A 20,851-nucleotide genomic window follows, 5' to 3' on the forward strand; every position below is an offset into this window, starting at 1 on the left:
GTTTTACTAAAAAGAAAAAAGGAGAGAAAAGCCTCAGGTGAACACTTTTAAGATTACATTTCAAGATTTTGGTTTCCTTTTTCAGATTAAAATAATTGATCAAACTAAATGAAATAAAAACAGTCAGAACACTCCCCTGTCTTGCAATAAAACCATATGTGTTCAGTTCAGCTAAAAACTGAACAGGCCAAAATAGTCATGCAAGTCATATTTGTCACTATCTAGTTGCAGCTAATCCATTCAGTGGATCAGCTCCATTGCTGAGGCTCCAGTGCTAGCAGTATGGAAGAGCAACTACTATTGGATATTGGCTTATTCATTGTATTAATTGCCTCTGTATTCATACCTTGTTCTCAGAAAAACCTTCCTTCACAGATGTATTTGTGTCCTTTAGACTGCATAGTAAGGAAAAAAAGTCACATTTCCAGTCTGTAATAGAATATTTTAAGTGATGGCTAGCTTCCATGCTGCTGGGATCTGCAAAAGCAACAACTGATAAAGAACGGCAATGGATATTAACTGTACTTGGATTTGTTTGGTTTGTCTCAGTTTCCTAATGCATGAAAGCCTATGTTTATTGGGCTTAGCACTCCACCAAAAGCTGCAGTGGGTAAAGCTGCCTAAAAGTGCTGCTCTATGAAGCAGAGCTTTTCTTCTCTCACCAAATTAATGAGTTGTCCTGGCAGTGGCCAGCAGTGCCTATCTGCTTGGTCCCTGGCTAAGACAAACATTTCCCATTAAATTCTGCTAACAACAGAAGACATAAGCCTCTTTTCTCTTCATGCACAGCAAACTGTCTGAGGGCATTGTACTACTCAGTCAGCAATGTAGACTCACTCCAGCCTTGCAGTTGGATGCATTAGTTCACTTCCATTTCTTCACACTGGTAAGCAAAAGGCTGTAATAAACCTGGAGCTTTAAAAATATCATTGCATAGCTGCTGTTATGCTACAATGTAATGGAAAATACCACAGTAACAGTGGAGTGGCAAAGTCTGTGGCTACAGCAAATGATAACAAGCCCTGGTGTCCCCCCATCCATTCACTCAGCTGCACTGCATGCACCTGAACTCCTCTGGGTTGTCCCTGACTTCCCACCAGGTGCTCAATCACTGGTTCAGGGCGCAACTTAGCATTTCTGCTACAATTGCATATCAAACCCAATGTAAACGATATGTTTAATTAAAACAGGCTTATAAAAAGTTTGCATTGCTGACTAAAGAGATAATCAGCACAGGTTCAATAATGTATACTTGCCTAAATAAAGTATTAATGACTTCCAACAGTGGTTGTGGAGCCACAAAATAAACCCAATAACCCAAAAAAACAACCCAAAACCGGCTTGTGAATAATGGTCTACAAAAGCCATGAGCCATGAGAGATCCCTTACATTTAGATATGATGGAACTGAGCCATGAGAGATCCCTTACTCTTAGAAATGATGGAACTTTATATTCTACATCCATGAACATGAGAAATAAAGATGATGGGAGAACAGTGATGTGAATTTCAGTGGATGTAAGAAAGCTCAGTTTTCCTGTGAAGTATTTTGATGATTTCAAAGATAAATAATAGAAAATCATGTACCATGTCTGTCATGTACTGAAACATTTCAGCATGTAATAGAATGGACATCTGATGTGACTGTGTTTGACAGCAGCTGAAAACAATCTGACCCTTAAACTAAAAGGCAAAATAATCACCTTATCTTGCCGCTTGAGCTTATACATACATTTTTATTATGTTGTGGACTGAAAATTCCTGTTTGCTTCTTTGTGTTCTCACTGAAAAACAGAGTGGAAAAAAAAATAATGTAGAAACAATGCCAAGTACACAGGACATTTAGACTCTGTAGTCCCATTTCATGAGTTTTCCAGGATTAAAATGTGAAAGGCTACTGAGTGCCACAAGATCACAGCACAGTGCAGGTGGCAAACCATCATAATATCTCATAATAAATACTATGCTTTACCTGTCACACTGTTTTTGTAATTATTTCATTTTCATAAGCAGATAAGCAGTTATTTTCATTGGACCAAGATCAGTTCATACTGCAATAGTTTTCATGACTGGTCTATCCATTTTGTATCTGAGAAGACAGGCTTCCTTGAGAATCATGTGGAACGCTGAAGTTGCTTTAGTAGATAAATATAATTTCTCAGACCTATCTTGTAGGTTACTTCCAAAAAGCCAGCATCATTAATGGAGAACATAATCACTTTTAACCACAGAGAATAAGTTGCTCTGGTTTTCCTTATTTATTTGTTTGTTTGTTTGTTTGTTTGTTTATTTATCTACCTAAGCATTAATAGAAAATCCACACAGAAGAAATCACAGAAATGTAAGATGTGTGTCAGGGAGAGGAGAATTAAAGCATTTAACCTCAGTGAGGCACAGTTGCTTCTGCATCTTCCCAGCCTACAAACTGAATGTACCTACCTCATTACCTATTACAAAGACACACTACACAATCATGCATTCATGATGTTTTTGTTGTGTGTTTGTTTGTTTGCTAGATATTTCCTGGGTATTTTTCTGCCTGAAGTTATGCTGTGCCACCTGTTACCCGATTCTTCAATTGCACCAGCTTTTTCTTCCATGACACTTGTTGGCATTCTGCTAAGGACACTTAGGTCAGTTCCTAGAACAGGTAGGACAAAAAATGTTTTTGCATCCCATTCTTTCTTCATTCCAGAACCAGGAATTATTGAACCAGGAATTATTGAACCACTGTTTTTAATGTTGTTCAGCCATTGGACTGAATATTTTCTTCTTGTACAGCTTAACATTTACATAAATATGTAACAGATGTCTCTCTATCTATCTATACATAAAAATATATGCTTTGCATGTAGTTTTCTCGGGTTTGAAAAAATTGTATTTCCTCTTAATTTGTACTTTAATACAAAAAAAAAAAACAACAAAAACTTTAAAGGCCTAATTTTATAATATGTTGTAGTTTGCAAAATGATGCTTTCATTATAGGCTTATTGCACAAACTTATTGCACAAAGCCTTACACAGGCAGCGGTTGCAACACTACTTTATTTCTGTTTTTCTGTGAGACCATTCATTCAGCAAGTATCCATAAGACTTTTAAAAAACCCACTGTTGGCTATATTTATTCTTTATGGAGAATACTGGGTAGTATCTGACAACTTATTACTGAGAGTAATACAAATCCACATGGAATTTTCTCCTTCTGAGTCCTGCCAAAATATAAGCAGATTTTGTTCATAATGAATGGCATTTTTGCCTATTAAATTGGTAGATCTCCATAATTTATTTTTTTTTTTGGAAGAGCTGAACCAGTATAATAAACCAAAGGGCTGGTAGGTTGTTTTTCTGTTTCTTTAAGAAACATTTCCCTAGACTTTTTAGAAATTATTTTCATTTTTCTCATTTGCTCTACTTTTATATAAAAGAACTCTATTTGCAAAAGAGGCTGTCTGAGTTCCTCCATCTTTTTTCTTTCTTCTTCTCTCAAAATCGTTCCTCTGCTACTACAAGGAAAAGCACTCACCTTGCCCAACACAAAAAATACTTACTCACATGTTAAATTGAATAACACACGCATTCACATCTGTAGCTATTAGAAATGTAATGTGCAAAGCATTGGAAAACTGTTTCATGGAAACTGTTTCCTGCTTTAGAAAAATAAAATAAAATCTTAATGGTGGTACTGTTTCTTGTATCCTTTATAATTCTAGTGAGGAATGCCCATATGAAAAGAGATTTAAAATGTTAATGGTAACATCATTACTTTCTTATTTACACAAACTCCTTTCTCACATCACCATTTGGCATTCAGTTAGCTAAAGTTATATTGTTTCTTCTTTAATATGAGAACACATCAATGACATTTGTGTTCTAAAAAAAAGTTCTAGTTATCCAAATCTTCTGCAAAATGTATAAAGCAGTAATAAATGTACATGGGTTGTTCTGAAAGTGTATGGGCTCCTATTTATTTCTATGGAAACTACAGCAGATACAGTGAGGATAATAACACTATTATTGATGAAGTAACTTCTCTACTAGAAAGCAGATTTTTTCCAACATAGTCACCACCATCAGCTGTACATTTTCACCAGCACTTGACAGGAGCCAGTATGCTTGTAAATATCTAGACCAGCAGAAATGGTCCACTGTTGCTGTCACCACTCACCATCTCACTGTGCTTACATTCACTATTTGGTCTCCATCAACATTAAGCAAGTGTTGATGAATATCAGTGGGTGTCATTTTTTCTTGCATGGAGGAATTCGGTGGCACACACCTCTTCTTCATACACACTTCCATGTCAGATGCCATTTTGTAAGACTGCCCCTCTGCTGCCATCTGTCTCACAACAACCAGGTGTAACAATGTTGGTGGGAAGGTTCAGTCTCTACTGCCATACCACCAACATCTGCCTCTAACATCATAGGCCAAGATAATAAAATAGGAGGCATTGATTTTGGAGTAGCCCTTCTATTTCCTGCAGAAACACTTCCCTGCATCTGAAGTCTCTCTATTTGGTACTGAGAACTGCACGTTCATTTTTGTGCTAAATCTTTCCATCTCAAAACCAACCAGCTTTGAACTTGAATGTGTTAGTTGTTAAAAGGGGAGTCATCATTTAAACCTCAACTGTAAAAATAAATAAATAAATAAATAAAAAATAAAAAATAAAAGAAAAACAAAACAAAACATTAATAACACCATGATGCTTCCTTACCCAATTAAATGCCAAACTGCAGAAGAATTGCATTTGAATTTCAGCTACATACATGCAAAATAACTTCAGCAAAACAACTGATGTGTTTCCTTTAAAATTAAAATCTGGATTAATATCTGTAAGCAAAGAGGACTAGTAACATACTTTAAACATGTGAACCATGATTGGTGAAGTGGTTCCAAGCTGAGAAACACTGCTTTGGGTTACTGTAACTTATTTTCATTGTCAACTGCAATACACTGTGATTATCCTTACATGATGTGTTTGAGAGAGAAAACAGCACTGGAGCCAGCTGTCCTGCATCCATTCTATCTGGGGAGAGTGGCTGTGTTTTTGATTTTTAGTTAGATGCCCTGTGGGTCCCAGTCTGTCTGGCTCCTTTCTGGCTCCTTAACGCTGGATGGAGTTTTCTCTTCTTCAGTTCAAATTTCACCAAACGGTGAGAAGGCTATGTCGCAGCTCATGGCTCTCAGAGCCTGTTGTGAAAGTGAAGGCTTCACATTTGCACGTGAGTGTGAGATAGGGGAGGTTGTGGGAATGCATGAATGTGGAGGCTTTTTCAAATAGAAGAAAACATTTTTCATTTTGAATTTACTCAAATGCCAGAAACCTATTTTTTATCAGCTATTTTCTTTGCAATGTTTTCATTAGGTTTAATCACTGATATACAGTAAATTTTCTGAGAGACATAATGAAGAGATCTCAGAAATGTGTCTTACATGTAAGCATGCATTTTATTCACTAGAGTGACAACTTTGGATTAACTGAAGATAATAGTAGCATTTTATTCAGATGCTTAATGCAACAGTATTTGATTCACGATGCCTTCAAGAAACAGGAGTTTCTTGAAGAAACTTCAAGAGAACAGCCTATAGTCTCAAGACTTATTAAACCTAAGCTTCAGAGCTCTAGGTAGAGAGCTAAAAATATGATGAAGAAATGACAATATCAGAACAATTTAGTATTTTTTTGCCAGGTTGTAGGTCAGATATTTGTACAAAAATTGTTCCTAATTTATGAGGTTCAACGGAAAGTTGACCTGATTTCCTTGCGGTCAGTTTCTACATCTCACAAAGGGCCAGATTCACCAGGAGCTGGATTAGAAGCTAGAGCAGTAAAGCTTCAGGGAAAAAAACATTACTATGATAAGAGGCAGCATTTAAAAATGCAGCACTTAAAAATATCACAGTTGAGTTTTGTCCTAAGCGAGCGACCTGATAATTGCTGGTATCACCACAGAGGGGAATAGATTTCAATTCATTGATGTTGCTGTAATTCAAGACAATATGGTAAGAAAAGATAACATCTCACCAGAGATGCTATGATTACCCTCAGAGTAGGCAACAAGGATTGCAGTGCTGATTCTTAAGGGGAAAAAACAAACAAAACAAAACAAAACAAAACAAAAACAACAAAAAAACCAGTCTTTTTCTGTGAAAATTAAGTCCTAAAACCTACGAAGCAACTCTATACAAATGAGGAAACAACTGCAGTCCCAAAACAATGCAGAAACATCAATTTTCATTTTCATCTATTCCTCATAAATTTCAGGAGTGTGCTGGAGACTCCCAGACCAGAAGGCTTTTTATATACTTTATGTCCTTCAGACCCCAACTTTATTATGTTTCAAATGAGACAGTGCTGTAATTGTGGTAGTGTCATATCAAAAATTTCTTATTGGTCGCCCATGAGCACAGGCATACAATCTATCTATTGCAGATTGCACTCTCCTCATATTTCAAGTAAATAATTGCTTCCTCTTCTGCACTCTGATTCTCTAACATCCGCTGAGACTCAACCCTTTCTTGCAGTTCTTCATTTCCTTCCCTAAGTGACATTCAAATATACAGCATGCATATATGTGGAAGTTGTTGTCAAATTGCTATATTCACCAAGGGAAAACGTCCATCATAAAATTGCTCTGTGGGTTACTTCATTTGCAATATTTCTCCCTGGAAACATAGTGCCCCAAGATACTGAGGCAGCAGGAAGTAATGAAATGTATTTTTCATACTCTCACTTTTCATTTCAATGTATTAAGCAGGTCTTTAAACTGCTAGTCTAAACTATTATGTCTTATTTTAGAAAGCCTTTATAATAATTGTGAATAATTAGAACCCAAAGTGCTTGCTACTCGTAAATGAAAAGAAATGCTTAGCCCTACTTGCAGAAGTCATTTGAAATGTTCTTTTTAAAAAACCATTGATTTTATTTCACACTACTGGTTTATCCTATTTTACTCAAAATAAAGATATTCCCATAATTCCAAATGTTTAAAAGCTTGAAACTACAACTGTAGTAGAGGTGATTACTCAGTTACTCAGAAAAATTACATCTGAAAGACTGGGGATATAATTTTTCAACTTCAATTTCTCTCTCTCTATATCTCTCTCTCTCTATATATATACACGTGTTTTTGTTTTTGTTTTTGTTTTTGTTTTTGTTTTAATGGTTAATCAGATAAATGAAGGCCCTGGTATGGTAATTCTGTTTGACCTTTAGTCCCTGCTATCTATATGCTTCTGGTCATTTGTAATGTCTTGGGATGTGAGTTGTGCCAAAGATATAGCAAAAAGAAAGAACAAAAATTACAGAAGCCAATAATATGCTGAATTGGAAATTGTCTTTAGCAGGAACGTCATCAGGAGACAAATTATCCATTGCTAATTGAATGAATGTATGGCAATATTAAAGAATAGGTTTATACTTGCTCTAGGCATTAAATAAACACACGTCTCCTGGAAACAGGCGTGATTCTTGTCTCCCATGCCTGGGAATACCCAGGAATTCCCAAGAAGTCTTCAAGGCCAGGCTGGATGGTGCTCTGGGCAACTTGGTCTTGTTTCTGATCTAGTAGTTGGAAACCCAGCCACTGACAGGGGGTTGGAACTAGAGGATCACTGAGATCCCTTCCAAACCAACCCATTCTATGATTCTAGGATTCTAAAGAAAATGCTGAATGTCTCAAATTTGTAAGATCCAACTTCTGTCCATGTCTCAATGCTAGTGCAAGAGATATCTGTCACTCATGTGGGGCTACACCAATGAGTAAAACATATTGTACAAGGTCACATTTACCGGCATTTTCAAACAAAAAATAGTCATATTTGCAGACCAGTGTGCAATTTGCTTTTCACCATGAATAATAGCTGAATCACACAAAAATGAGACAGGTCTAACTTTGCTTTGTTATCATTAAATTAAAAAGCTTGAAAATAAAAGTCTCTATAATAGCGAAGAACAACACTAATGTTTTAGATTATAGAAAAATCTGTATTTTGAAAATAAGTTTCCTGAGGCATGAGAAAATACAATGAAAATGTTTGTAAGCTTGAGTTCTGAAGTTTTTACTATCCTAAGGATAATGTTGCTTACTATCTCCTCAAATTTAGGACATATCGTAGGAAGCTTCTGGTCCTCACATTACCAACTGTTAGTTACATCCTACTTCAGCAAATTGTACACTGGCAATGTAATTTACACTGACAGCCAGACACCAATGAGATGAGTGAGAAATTGCCAAACTGCCAGGAAACTTCAAATCTTTTAGTCTTTAACTAAGTACAAACTTTGTTGTTGTTGTTGTTGTTGTTTGTTTTGGTTTTTTTAATCATAATGATTATGATTAATATATCTGCAATGTTTTAAATTTCAATGATCAATATGTCTGTTTAGTAGAAACATTCTAAGATACAGTTTGCAAGTTTAATGTAAATAGAGTACACAGGTGTTGACATAGTAGAGATCTTTAGAAACAGTAATGTAACTGGGACCACACTTTGCTGTGCAGTTAATGCCAACTATTCTACCCATATATATGAAACTTATGGACTCTTACATACTAGCACAACCTTCAAAGCTGTATGGAAATAAATTATATCATAGGTAATTCTCTGGATAATTCATGGGTAAATCATCATCAAAATAAATAAATAAACAAATAAATTTGTAAAAGAAAATTGCATTTAATTAAATGCAAGACAACAAAAAAATATTATGATCAGAGTTTCTGTCTACATAGTACAGCTATTTATGTAATATATAGAGAGATGTGAAAGCACTACTTTTTAAAACTAGAAATAATGTTCAGAAATCTAGATTCAGCAGGCTACATGAAAGCTAAAAATCTGCATTTGATCTTTCTAACATACAGAATGGGTGGAAAACCACGGTGTGTAATAGCAGCACACACAGGTGACATTGCTGATAGGGAAAATTTATTCCGTTTTGTTTTCCAAGATCCTTTTCTCTAGAACGTTTGTATTTGAAATATGATCAGATCATTTCTGCAGCAGAAATTTGTTCTAAGAAATAATATAAGAAAAGTTATAGTAAAGGAAATAATTGTGATGTAGCATAGCAAAGGTGCAGAGGTAGAAATAAAGTTGGTGCTGTAAGATTTTCGGTTCTATTTTTAGGAAAAGTTAAGGACTCTAAAACCCAAATTAAAAAAAAGGAACTGTGTTCATTTCAGAGTTAGACATGTAAACCATAATCTATCTTATCAGCAGCTACCTAGTGATATCCTTCCATTCAGCACATTAGCTTATGTGAGTCCCTTGGTCCCACATTATTAGATCAAATGCCACAATGCTTGTTTGTGAATTACAGTGGGTATTTTCATGCCCATTATTCAATGTGACACTGCCATAACTATGTTCCGCTAGTGACTCTAACACTGCCTTCCACTTTTGCTAGCTTACTCATTTATTCATGACTCCATGAAAATCCCTGGGAAAAGATATGGACATATATGTAATTTGGTCTTCAGTAATCTTAAAATAACTGTCTATAAAGTTATCTTAGCTATATTTTCTACCTGAAAAATAATTCTCTAGGTAGGTAGGTAGGTAGATATCAAGGGAGGAATCAAGAAACCTAAAAACCATAATAATTTATTGTTCAATTCTGTGCTCTTAAGATGACAGTCTTTTGCTAAACAAGAGTAAGGATTTTTTCTTCTTCTTCTTTTTTTTTTTTTCCCTCTAAATGTACCTTACTAAGTGCAGTTCTGAGGTAAAGAGATTTGCTTTTATGAGGTGCTGAAGATGCACTTTAGCTTCACTAATAGTATGATTCACTAATAGTACTTTAACTAGACATTAAAAGAGTAGCTGTAATATGAAACTGCTTTTCCTATTATCATCCTAGTTTATTTTTAAGGCATGCTAGAGTTTAGCTCTGCTAGTCTCCATAAAGAACAGGAAAGAATAGTAATAATAAAAAAGTATACTCACAGCTCTGTAAAAAAAAAAAAAAAAAAAAAAAAAAAAAAAAAAAAAACCTGAACAAAGACAAATAAATAAATACCTTTTTTAAAAAAAAAAATGCTAAAAATTAAAACAAGTTATACCTGGGGAAATTTCTGGAAGTGAGTTCTTTGAAAACTAACACTTCCCAGTCATTTCTTGGAATTCTAATGGCTCTTATTAAAAAATAAGTTATTTGTATAGAATAACATACATGCATTATTCCTCACTTGACTGCTACTTATAAATGTTGTTTTCAGGGCGTATTTTGATAATTAATTTAAAGAATTTGCAAGTTGCTAAAAATTATGAGTTATAATCATGGCTGGAATTCCCTGTGCATTTGAAAATAATTTATTTATGGTATAGTGTCAGAGTAAAACCTGTTTTTTCTTTAATAATTATTACACAATTGTAATATGAAATGTGAAGTGAATGATACAAAAAATGGAATGACTCACTCCTCACTCCTCATAAATAGCTTTTTTTCTAAATTCCCCATTGCAGCTCGCTAATTTTTTTCTATGCAAAACATTACACAGTGTTAAGCCTGGCACTTCCTAGTCATGGAATTTAGATGACTATAGACTTACAGCAGGAGCTACTACATAAATTATATATAAGTTGGCTAGCTGGCTTTCAGTTAGGCATTAAATTGGTAAAATCAAGACAACAATATCTTACCAATTCTTATAAAACTATGGAGTTGATATGATTGTAGAAAAATAAAATTAACTGTTTGCAAATTGTCCTTAAGACAAATCTTTACTCATTATTATTATTACTGTTGTTATTATTATTTTGTATGTATGTTTTAAATGAGCATTCACAGTTGAAACTTAAGCGGAAAGCTTCAGGAACTTTCTGCCAGGGACAGTGTTACATTCAAAAACTTCATGAGAGTCATACTTCGGTGTTAAACTATTTCACGTTGTTAGTACTGAAATTACAGCTGTATCCAGTTTAAATCCCATGATAGCATTACCATGTATTTCTAAGAAGTACAGGCTAGATCTGTGACTGAAAAATCAATTGGTCTGTATTTTAGTAAGGACATCAGGACCCTAACCCATTACTACTGTTAAAAATGGAAATATCTCATAACCTTGTAGCGACATTGTAATGACTGAAGCAGGTCCAGATAACTGTAATCAAACTTTTTACATCCTTTTATATTCTATCACTGAATTTTCATTTCTCATCTCTGTGGATGGAATCTGCCGTAACTATGTCAAGAGACTTTTAATAATGCCTGTGTGGTATATTTTAAATGTCAAGAAGTAAGAAATTCAGAACCAATGCTACTCTTCTCCTAGACTTTTGTCAGCAAAAGACATTCATAACCTATGTAGTAGCCTCAGAGAGAGAGAGAAACAGAACTTAATGCAAATTTACTTGCCACTATCTTCAAAGAGAAAACTGAGTGTATAATTGTAGGATACATTTTATAGAGGAAAGAAATGCCCCAAGAAAGATTGTCCCTTACTCCTCTCATTCCCAGCATACTCAGCCCTTCACACTTCTCTTCCTGTTATTCTGGGGGAAAAAAAAGCATAATTCTGGGGCACTGTGAGCCAGACCAATGAGTTGATCTAAATTAATTCATTTGGATTAATTCTATTTTTAAACAAGGATCATTTGAAGGACATTTCTCAGGATAATCACCTAAATAACTGCATTTGTACAATATATACAAGAAGACAAATGAACAACAGTAGTTATAGGAGCAATGACAGGGAAAAGCAGGATATAGCAGGAAGTTTCTAAGCTGTCTTCCTTGCTGAAGATTAAAATGCCGGGGTTTTTTGGTTTGTTTTTTTTTTTGCACTTGTTGGAAAATGTGGCAGCTGGTGCTCAAGAGAGAACTTTTAAATAGCACCCAACACTGAACACAAGCAGATGATTCTCAAGTACCCTGAACACCTGTGCGTCAAAACTTTGAACTAATTGACCCAAGTGAAGTTATCTACAATACAGCAAGGTCAGCACTGAAATGAAGTTTTTTGTTGTTTTTTTTTGAACCAAATGGAATACATTTTAAGAGATTCCTTTTACTTTATGCATAATAATGTAGCTAATATTCCTATTTTCTATCAGATTTACAAAGCTGATCATTACATTGGAACAAATAATTTACAAAAATATTATATACTCCAAAAAAATAAACATTTTATTCTGTCTCCAATTAGTCTTCTTGCTGGAACAGCCAGTCATTATTTGATGTAACTATTGGATATTGGCACACAAATATGTTTTTAATCCAGAATTGTGTTAAACATTATACTGAACAGATTTTCTTTCTTTAAAAGGCTGTTTTGACACTGGTCCAACAACACATGGTTAAAAAACTTTGTCTTTACAGAACCTAATCATACAATAAAGCTTATGTAATTAGAATATATATTCTAATTGGTGGGTGTTGTCTGTATTTGGGTATATTTACATGGATTTGTAATGCAAAATTGGACAGACCTGTCCTCAACATGCATATTTAATGCTAAATTTTTTTTTCTTAGTAAATTGCTGTGTTCTTTGTCTGATTTGATATTATTCCCCAGTAAGCTATGTAACCTGCCTAGGGATATAATGTCAAAACACATCAATAATTCAACATTTTCAATTAGCTTGATTAATCTTTTTTTTTTTTCCAAATAAAATAATATTTACATATAATACTATACTATTGATGCAAACAATGTAAAAATAATATCTGTATGTAATGGTAGTTCTGTGCAAAGTAGTAGAGCTGAAGTTGAAATGCTCTTTCCATGTTTCCTTTTTTAAAAAATTATTTCTTCTATATAGCCCAAGCAATTAAGATGTGCATGAGCAATGTAATAGGTGTTGATGAATAATGCCATGAATACCAGACTGCCTATAACTTCTATCTAATGCTTCTGTGCTGAGTAAAGGATGTAGAGGGTCATAAGAAAAGGATCAGCTTAGAGACAATTTTTTTGCTTCGCATCCTCTAACCTCAAAAATAAACCCTCCTTACTTGTGCTCTTTGTGCACCTGACAGGTACAAAATAAATTTAAGTTCAGTTTTATATTTGGACAGATTATTTGTTTCAGGAATTACTGCCTCTAAGAATCAGCACAGATAAAACTTAATATCTAGAAAAAGCAAGCATTTGCCATGGACCAAATAATTACATTTTCTATCATGACAGGTAACTCTGGTAGGAAGCCAGTCACTCAGGGAGATTTTCCTGCAGTACATTCACTTTGATTGAATATTGTTATAACAAAGAAAAAAATTTAAAATATGATGGATTTAGCCATATTTATTCTACATAAATAGTCTTATAAATAAAATCTACTGAAGGGATGAAATGTTCTTATTTTGAATGATTGTTCCTTTTTATTCTGAAACTAACTAGAATATACAAACTTGGTTTGTCTGTGAATGTATTTAAGACAGAAAGCACAGAAGGCAGTAATGGATGGTTCAGCAATTTCATTATCTTTAACTGAAGACGCTAGTGCCCTGCAGGCTACTGGCTTCTTCTGAGCGCAGGATTTCATAAGATTTCTGAGTCACTCTTCAGTACCAATGTGCACTTCTAAAGGAAATATGTGCATGCTCCTCAGTTTACGAACTCCATATGAGACTGATAGGAAGAGTTGTTAACATTGTTCCTTCTATTTATGTTAATCAGAGTAGCATAGATGATTTAGCAGAATGCATGTAAGACTATCAAAGTACAGAAAGCTATTAGATGGCAGTGTCTTCAGTTATGTATCCCAATCACAATACTGTATTCATCATTCACATTGTGTCTTGATGCCTTTTAGAGTAAAACTGAGCACCTTACCATTTCAGTCAAAATCAGTAGCAGATGTATCAAGGTTTTATTTCTTTATCTTGTCTACAAGTTGTACTGTAAATATTTAATGTAAGGAATGCTTGAGAATACTTTTGTTTTTTAATGAAGAGATTTAATAAGTACAACTGGAAAACCTCAGAGATCAATTTGTGTAGCATTGCAGAGTGGGAAAAAGAAGACAGAGAGAGAAGGAGAAAGAATAAAACACTGCCTTCAAAATTTTGCACTCTGCTAAAACTGCATCAGCTTTAAACATACCTCACAGTCTGAAACTTCACTAAAAGCTACACAGTCAAACCAACCAAACCCTTTCATCAGACCAATTGAAGAACTGAACTTGCATTTTTGCCTCTGAAGACACTGGTATGTAAAAAGAAGGTTGGTGTGCATTTGTTTTATCCAGCAGAAGTCCAAAAACTGAAGTCATTACAACCACACTAAATGCCTGTGATCTCACAATAGCAGAGGATTATGCCCAACTAGAGGACACGATTCCTAGATCCTTGTCAGCTTTAGTCAGAAAAATCAGCATGGAGCTGAGTTAGTACATTTGTTCAGTCCTGGATGCATACAAAGTACTTCAACAATTTTTCAAGCCATGTATATACTTCCAGGGTTGCATGGTGCTGAACTGAATGCTGCCTAAAAAAACTGCAAGATTATCCTTAAGTTTTGTAGGTTCTTCTGAACAAGGTTTTAAATTTTATATGACTGAAGTCGTCTTAACATCTTTTGGCCTCTATCACTAGGATGTGATTTATGGCTTAAAAGAAATTACCCAGTACACATTCCACACGACTCCCTGAATTTCATATCTCAGCATTTCTTAAAAGAAATTAAATTACTAGGAAAGAATAAGGTCAACCACTTTCTCTCTTCATTCTTGTAAAGCAAAGGCAGAGAGTTTCCTTGAGATTCCTAAGGAGAATTCAAGTTTAGACTTCCTCAAGGTGTGACTCAGGTAGACCTGTTTACCTCATGCCAGTGATCAGAATCATAGAAGGTCTTAAATTTCTTTAGCAAGGTGCCAAAACTGGCTTATATTTGTCTGATTCCTCTATACAGTCTCCCATATGAGAATCTATAGGTCTCTTTATTTCACCTCTAAAGATTATGTATGAACTCAAATCTGAAGAGGAGTGAAAAGGGAAAAAAACCTTAGATCCATAACAAGCCAAAAACCGTCTCTACATGGGGATGAATGTGCTTCGCAGAAACTGGATTCCTTCTGACACTTGCAACTTTGCAGCAGTTTATAAGTGTCATCAGTTAACATTTAGAGATTCCACAATATACTGATGAAACGTTCCTAAAGTGTGGGCACAGTTAAAGAATTCACCAGATCATCTGAATGCTTTCTACTCAGACTGGCACAATCTGATTTAGATGGACTATCTTTTTTTTTTTTTTATCTACATACAATGAAAAGAGGAATAGAACTGCTCTTCAGTGGAATACACTCATTTCATGAATAAAGAAACCCTTTCATAGAATCAGAGGAAGAGGCCTCTGAGATGGGCTAGTCTGATCTTCTTGCTTATGCAGGGTCATATGGATCAGGATGTAAAGGACAACATCCAGTCAAGGTTTAAATATCTTGAAAGGTGAAGTTAATCCAGGGGTTCTTGGTACCCCTGTATGCTCCAATTCATTAATCATCTTCACGTTTCTTCATTGTACTTACTACAGTATGACCACATTGTTGTATTACTATCCACAATTTATTTTTTTTTTTCATAGTTTCTAAAAGTTAGAGTAGAAACTGAAGCCAAACAATTTAGTTTCTCCTACATTCAGATGAAGCCTACTAGTGACAGTACATGGTAAGTATGTATGTAATACCCACTACCATGTAACAACATCTAAATTACTTTAGAGAAGTTGCTTGGATGCTGATAACAATTGGCATTAGCTGGCAACATGAAGCACTATACCATTTTAATAGCAGCCTAGACAAGGGAGATAAATTATTCACAAAAGTTATTATGCAGTGAGATGCTTTTCTCCCATTCGTATAGCTCATTCTCTAATCTCCATGTCATTTTCTGACCTAAGCAATTTTTAAGCAGCAAAAGCATGGGAGCAATTAATATCAAAAAAAAAAAAAAAAAAAGTTAAAATGAGAATCACTCTCTGAAAAATAACTTGGTACAAAAGTTTCAGACTAGGCTATATTAGAAGTTGAAGAAGATATATTCTTACACGTAGTATAAGAACTTTTCTGCACTTTCTGTCATGAGACTCTTCCATGCTCATAATACATGGCTTTAGATGCTCATTTAGCAAAGCTCAGGCTAACAGGTTAACACAGTTCTAAGAAACAGCCACTGCTGTCAAAAAGATGACAGCAGAGCTTTCCAACTTATGTGGCTGCATATACAGCCCTGATATAGCTATCAAAATGTTATTTCCTCATTCTGCATATTCAGTAAAAGGGCTTGCCTATAACTCAGTTTTTATAATATCGGTCATCTCTACAGCACAGTGTGGTTTCAAGTCTTTCACCACATGGGACAGTTGACAATTCACTGTGAAATAAGAGAAATTTTTAATAGGATTCACACCATTCTTCCTTCCCACGGCCCATCTACCCATCTGTCCCTGCACCTGGTAGGAGTAGTGAGGAGTTTTCTATGGCATAAATGCCATGTGTTGTTTGCTGAACTGAAAATAAGTATTTCTGTAACAGAGCATTACTGCTACTTAGTGGAAATATTTTTTCATTATTGCATTTGCTTTACCTCCAAAATTTTGTTTCAGCTAATTTGATATCTTCTGAGTGCTAGAAGCACTGAAGAAACAACTTAGAAAAAAGACTAGTTTTTATTTTTCTTCCAAAAATCATAATCAGGCAATATGAAAGAAGCTGTTTTCCAGTGAGGCTAAAGTTTGATATAGATCTATGTTAGCTTTCAGTTGGTGTGTTTGAAAGACCTAGCACATACCACAAAGTTGTTCTTACTCCAAATATTTCAAATACACATGAGTTTCATACCCTACAGGAAAGGTTAAAGAACAGTCAGAATCCCTCTCTTCATTTCTTCTGAAGATTCTGCTACACTTTTCAAGGAATACTTAAATAGCCACCAAGAAAAACAGCTGGGGGAACACCTGTTTACAAGAGTGGATAGTGATAGGACAAGGGGGAATGGTTTTAAACTAAGAAAGGGGAAGTTTAGGTATTAGGAGGAAGTTTGTCACTCAGAGGGTAGTCATGCACTGGAACAGGTTGCCCAAGGAGGTTATGGTTGCCACATCCCTACATTCAAAGCCAGGCAGCAGCCTGATTTAATGGTCGGCAACACTGCACATAGCAGGGGGTTGAAACTAGATCATCACTGTGGTCCTTTTCAACCCAGACCATTCTACAGTTCTATGAAAAGAAACCCTCTAACTCAGGTTCCTCAGAAGAAAAACCTGGATTTAAGTTCTTCCTTCATAGAGCTATATAATCATAGAATGGTTTGGAATACTTAATATATAAAATTTACATACGTTTATGATGTTAACTTAGGAAGTGAAATGATGCACTAGCTCCCTCAAGCACATTCCCTTATTAGTAAGTTAAAAAGTCAGCCTCTCACTGGTCCTATTAATCTTTAATTATTCTTATGTAAAACAGAACAGTTTTGTTGAATCGAGACTTTCTCCTATGTTTCTGTAATCACACCAAAGCTCTGTGATTAGAGTAAACTACTGGGAAATTATAACTACAGATCTAACTCCTCCAGCACGTAAGATATTTAAACAAAACTTAATCTATCCTAGACAAATACACAGGCCTATGGGAGAAAAGACACAGACAGGTAGTTCTTTCTGCATACTGTGAAGAAAAAGCAACCTTAAGTCAACCCGACCAGCTCATTCATACATTTAAATTATAGTCTTCATATAACAGAATACCTAAAATGCTTGCCTACAACCAGAAAGTGGATTTTTCAGTTTCCTACACAGAGTTCATAACGATGATATGTTTCAGATGCATCAAAATAGTCTCCATGGACCAATAACAAATGTCACAGGAGGTGAAAGTATCTTCAGGATTTATTTTTTTTCTGAGATTCTTGAGTAGTGAAATTAGAATAACAGTTCTAATTTTTTTAGTATTTACCTTGTTCATAATATTTTTTAAAAGATTCCATGTTTTCTGTGTTTTTTCAAAGGGGTTCAGCAGCAATAGCCTCAGCTGCCAAGATGCTTCCTTTACTGCAGAAGAAAAAGTTAATTTGTAGGTTTGTTTCTGATCTCTGAGGATTTCTAAAGATCATCCTTTTTCCAGTCTTATGAGGTCAGCAGGTTATGATCGATAACCAAAGACTGAAAGCATTTTTATGTAGGTGGGAAGAAAGTAAACGGATATTCTACAGATGTTACAGAATGAGAAATGTATAAATTAAGTATATTAATACACAGAGTTTGATGCTACTCCTTGTTGTAGTAGTGCTCATAGGTTACTGTCTTTCAAAGCAGACTCTAGTTGGCAATATTTTAAAATAACGAAGCAACCATCATTAATAAAGAAATAAAAACCACTTAAGTTATTTGAATACAATTTTCAAGATGTCACAGGGTTATCACTAGATATAAATCTGTGACGGAGGGGGGGCGGGGGGGGAGGGGGCAGGACTCAGGAAAAGAAAAAAATAAAAGAAGTTACTTTGCTGTACGATACAGCCAGCAGATGGTTCTAACCAAGAGAAAACACAATGGCAACGATCTGAGGAGGAATGGGAATTTACTAAATATAACCAAATCAAACAAAACGGAGTCCGACCCCTCTTCATCCTCTCACCAAGTCCTCCGGGGATACCGCCCCTCCCCTCCGGGAACCCAAAATGCCGGTAACATGGAACCAGAACATTAACTCTTCAACTGCCACTGTTCTGCATGATGTTCTTATGTAGAATACCGACAACAGAAATTACAAAACCACAACAACTGCATTCCTGTTTTCAAACTAAGCCATATGAATACTTTTTACCACAGTTTCAAATATCTATTTAACAGGTTTGGTTCTGGCTTACAAAATATTTTTATCAATGTTTTATATTGTTCTTATTCAAAGTTGGATTTGCTACTTACTGAGATATTGTTTGTATGTATGTATAAATTACTTCCATAAAATTCGTTAAAAAAATGTAGATCTCCAGCATATTTGTTTAAAAATTACAAACACAAAGGTTGTTAGAAACCAAAGATTCAAATGAGTTAGGCTTTCTAGAACAAGTTTTATATTTGAGAGCATGATAATAGCATCTAGGCATTTTGATTAAAGACTTAAGCGTTCCTTTGCCTATTAGTAAAACAACCTCAACTTCACATCTATATATATGTAATTTGATCGAAATACATATTTTATACAATCAACTCTTTTATCAATATGAAATGTAATGTCCTCGTTTACTTTAGAATTGCTTCTGAATTAAACTATTTAACATATTTCAAGGCGACACTTTCAGTTTCCCCTTTAAATGGAAAAATATTGTGCCCAATATTCTAATTTTCCTAACCAATTAGCTTAATACATTGCAGAATGAGTGCAGAAATTGTAATTGTTCTGTTGGTTCTTAAACTGCTTTTGAATAGGGCTAAACATAAAGTGATCCTTTGAAGATATCCAGATTACCACTACATAGTGAACGTTTTGTAGATACTTTGTTTGCATTTATAGCCCATGTCCTAAAATATTCATCATATTCAGGTCTTGTGTTTTTCTTGAAAGTCAACAAGAAAGTCAGAACAGAACTGAAACTGGCAGCAGAAAATCATGAGCAGAGGTTTGGATTCACCAAAGTATTTAACAGACTTACTCCCAAGATCTTCCACTTAAACACTTTGAGAAAACTCAGCCTGAGGAACGAGGTAAGTAGGTCATAGTGTGTGTTCTTGTTCACCTTCCCTAACTAGAAAGGCAAAAACAAGACAGAGGTAAAATATAACAAACCAACTTATAAATATATTTAGACAGGATTTAAAAACAAGACTTGCTACATAAAAAATATTCTAAAATAAACCTGTCAAATAGTTACATAGCTCTCTGGAAATAAGTCATTTCAAAGACTAATAAAAACTAAATTTATATTAATTAATTTGTTGAAATATTATGAATACCAAATTCTATGATGGAATACATTCAATTCTTCCCTGAATCTAATCTTTATTTAATATAAGTAACGTATCACCTATGTGGCATGCTACAAGTATGAACTGACCTGACCTATATTGTTTTTTTCAAGGTTATTTTGATGGATCAAAACCACACGGCAGTTCAATGGATTGTTACATTGGCATCATTGGTGGAGTGACTCATGGAGGTAATGGTGAGAAAAGGGACAAGTGGACAGGAGAAGGAAATGCAACAACTCCTATTGGTAACATAACCACTGAATTCCCACTGTGAACATCAGGCTTACGGAAGAACAAGCTGCTGAGTCCATCCAGGAAAAAACAAACAAAACAAACAAACAAACCAAACAACAAAAAAACCGTACTTCTGCTTAAATGGTTTGCTGTGCTGTCACAAGTTCTGGGATCCATCCAGTGCAGAATAGACAGAGCACAATAAGGCTGAATATTTGAGTATTTCTATTCCTAAATAAATTCAATACAATCCTGGCAAGTGCTAACATTTCTCTTATCCTACACAGTTCATGCTAACAGTTACCTGAGCACAGCCAATTTGCAGAAAAAAGCCCAGGCAGGACGAACCGGCTTAGTCCTTTCTTGGCTGTTTGACTGTTTCATAAGTAGTGGGTGGTAATCGCAGTGCCTGGGATCATCATACATTTTCTCTATTAATTTATGAATCGTTTTCAAGGGCAAACACACCTCACTAGCTTTTCCAAACCTACTTTATCTAGTCAGCTTTGCAGCTACAATAGCAGGTACTTAACTTTACGTTAAGTACCAGCTAAATATTGATGCTTTGCAGCTTATTTACATTGAATGGTTTCTTTTGTTTCTTTAGTTTTAACTGATCTGTTAACTTGCTGTGAGCTAGCAGAACTCCGGTTAAGGGCCAGAGTGGTAGGTAGAAAATTTGGATAAGCTTTCTCAA

General features: G+C 35.0%; 1 long non-coding RNA gene across 1 annotated transcript in view; it reads left to right on the forward strand.

Moving 5' to 3' along the window:
- Nucleotides 1-20,168, forward strand: part of LOC146761018 (uncharacterized) — a 32,261-nt gene extending 12,093 nt beyond the window's left edge. The window contains exons 2-4 of the long non-coding RNA XR_014945241.1: nt 2,516-2,649; nt 19,517-19,656; nt 20,031-20,168. This is a non-coding gene — a long non-coding RNA (uncharacterized LOC146761018). The remainder of the gene's footprint in view (nt 1-2,515; nt 2,650-19,516; nt 19,657-20,030) is intronic.
- Nucleotides 20,169-20,851: the final 683 nt, after the last annotated feature.

The sequence above is a fragment of the Coturnix japonica genome, chromosome 4, assembly GCF_054131305.1.
Source record: "Coturnix japonica strain WE chromosome 4, WE-NBRP24, whole genome shotgun sequence".
In the NCBI taxonomy this organism is placed as follows: domain Eukaryota; kingdom Metazoa; phylum Chordata; class Aves; order Galliformes; family Phasianidae; genus Coturnix; species Coturnix japonica.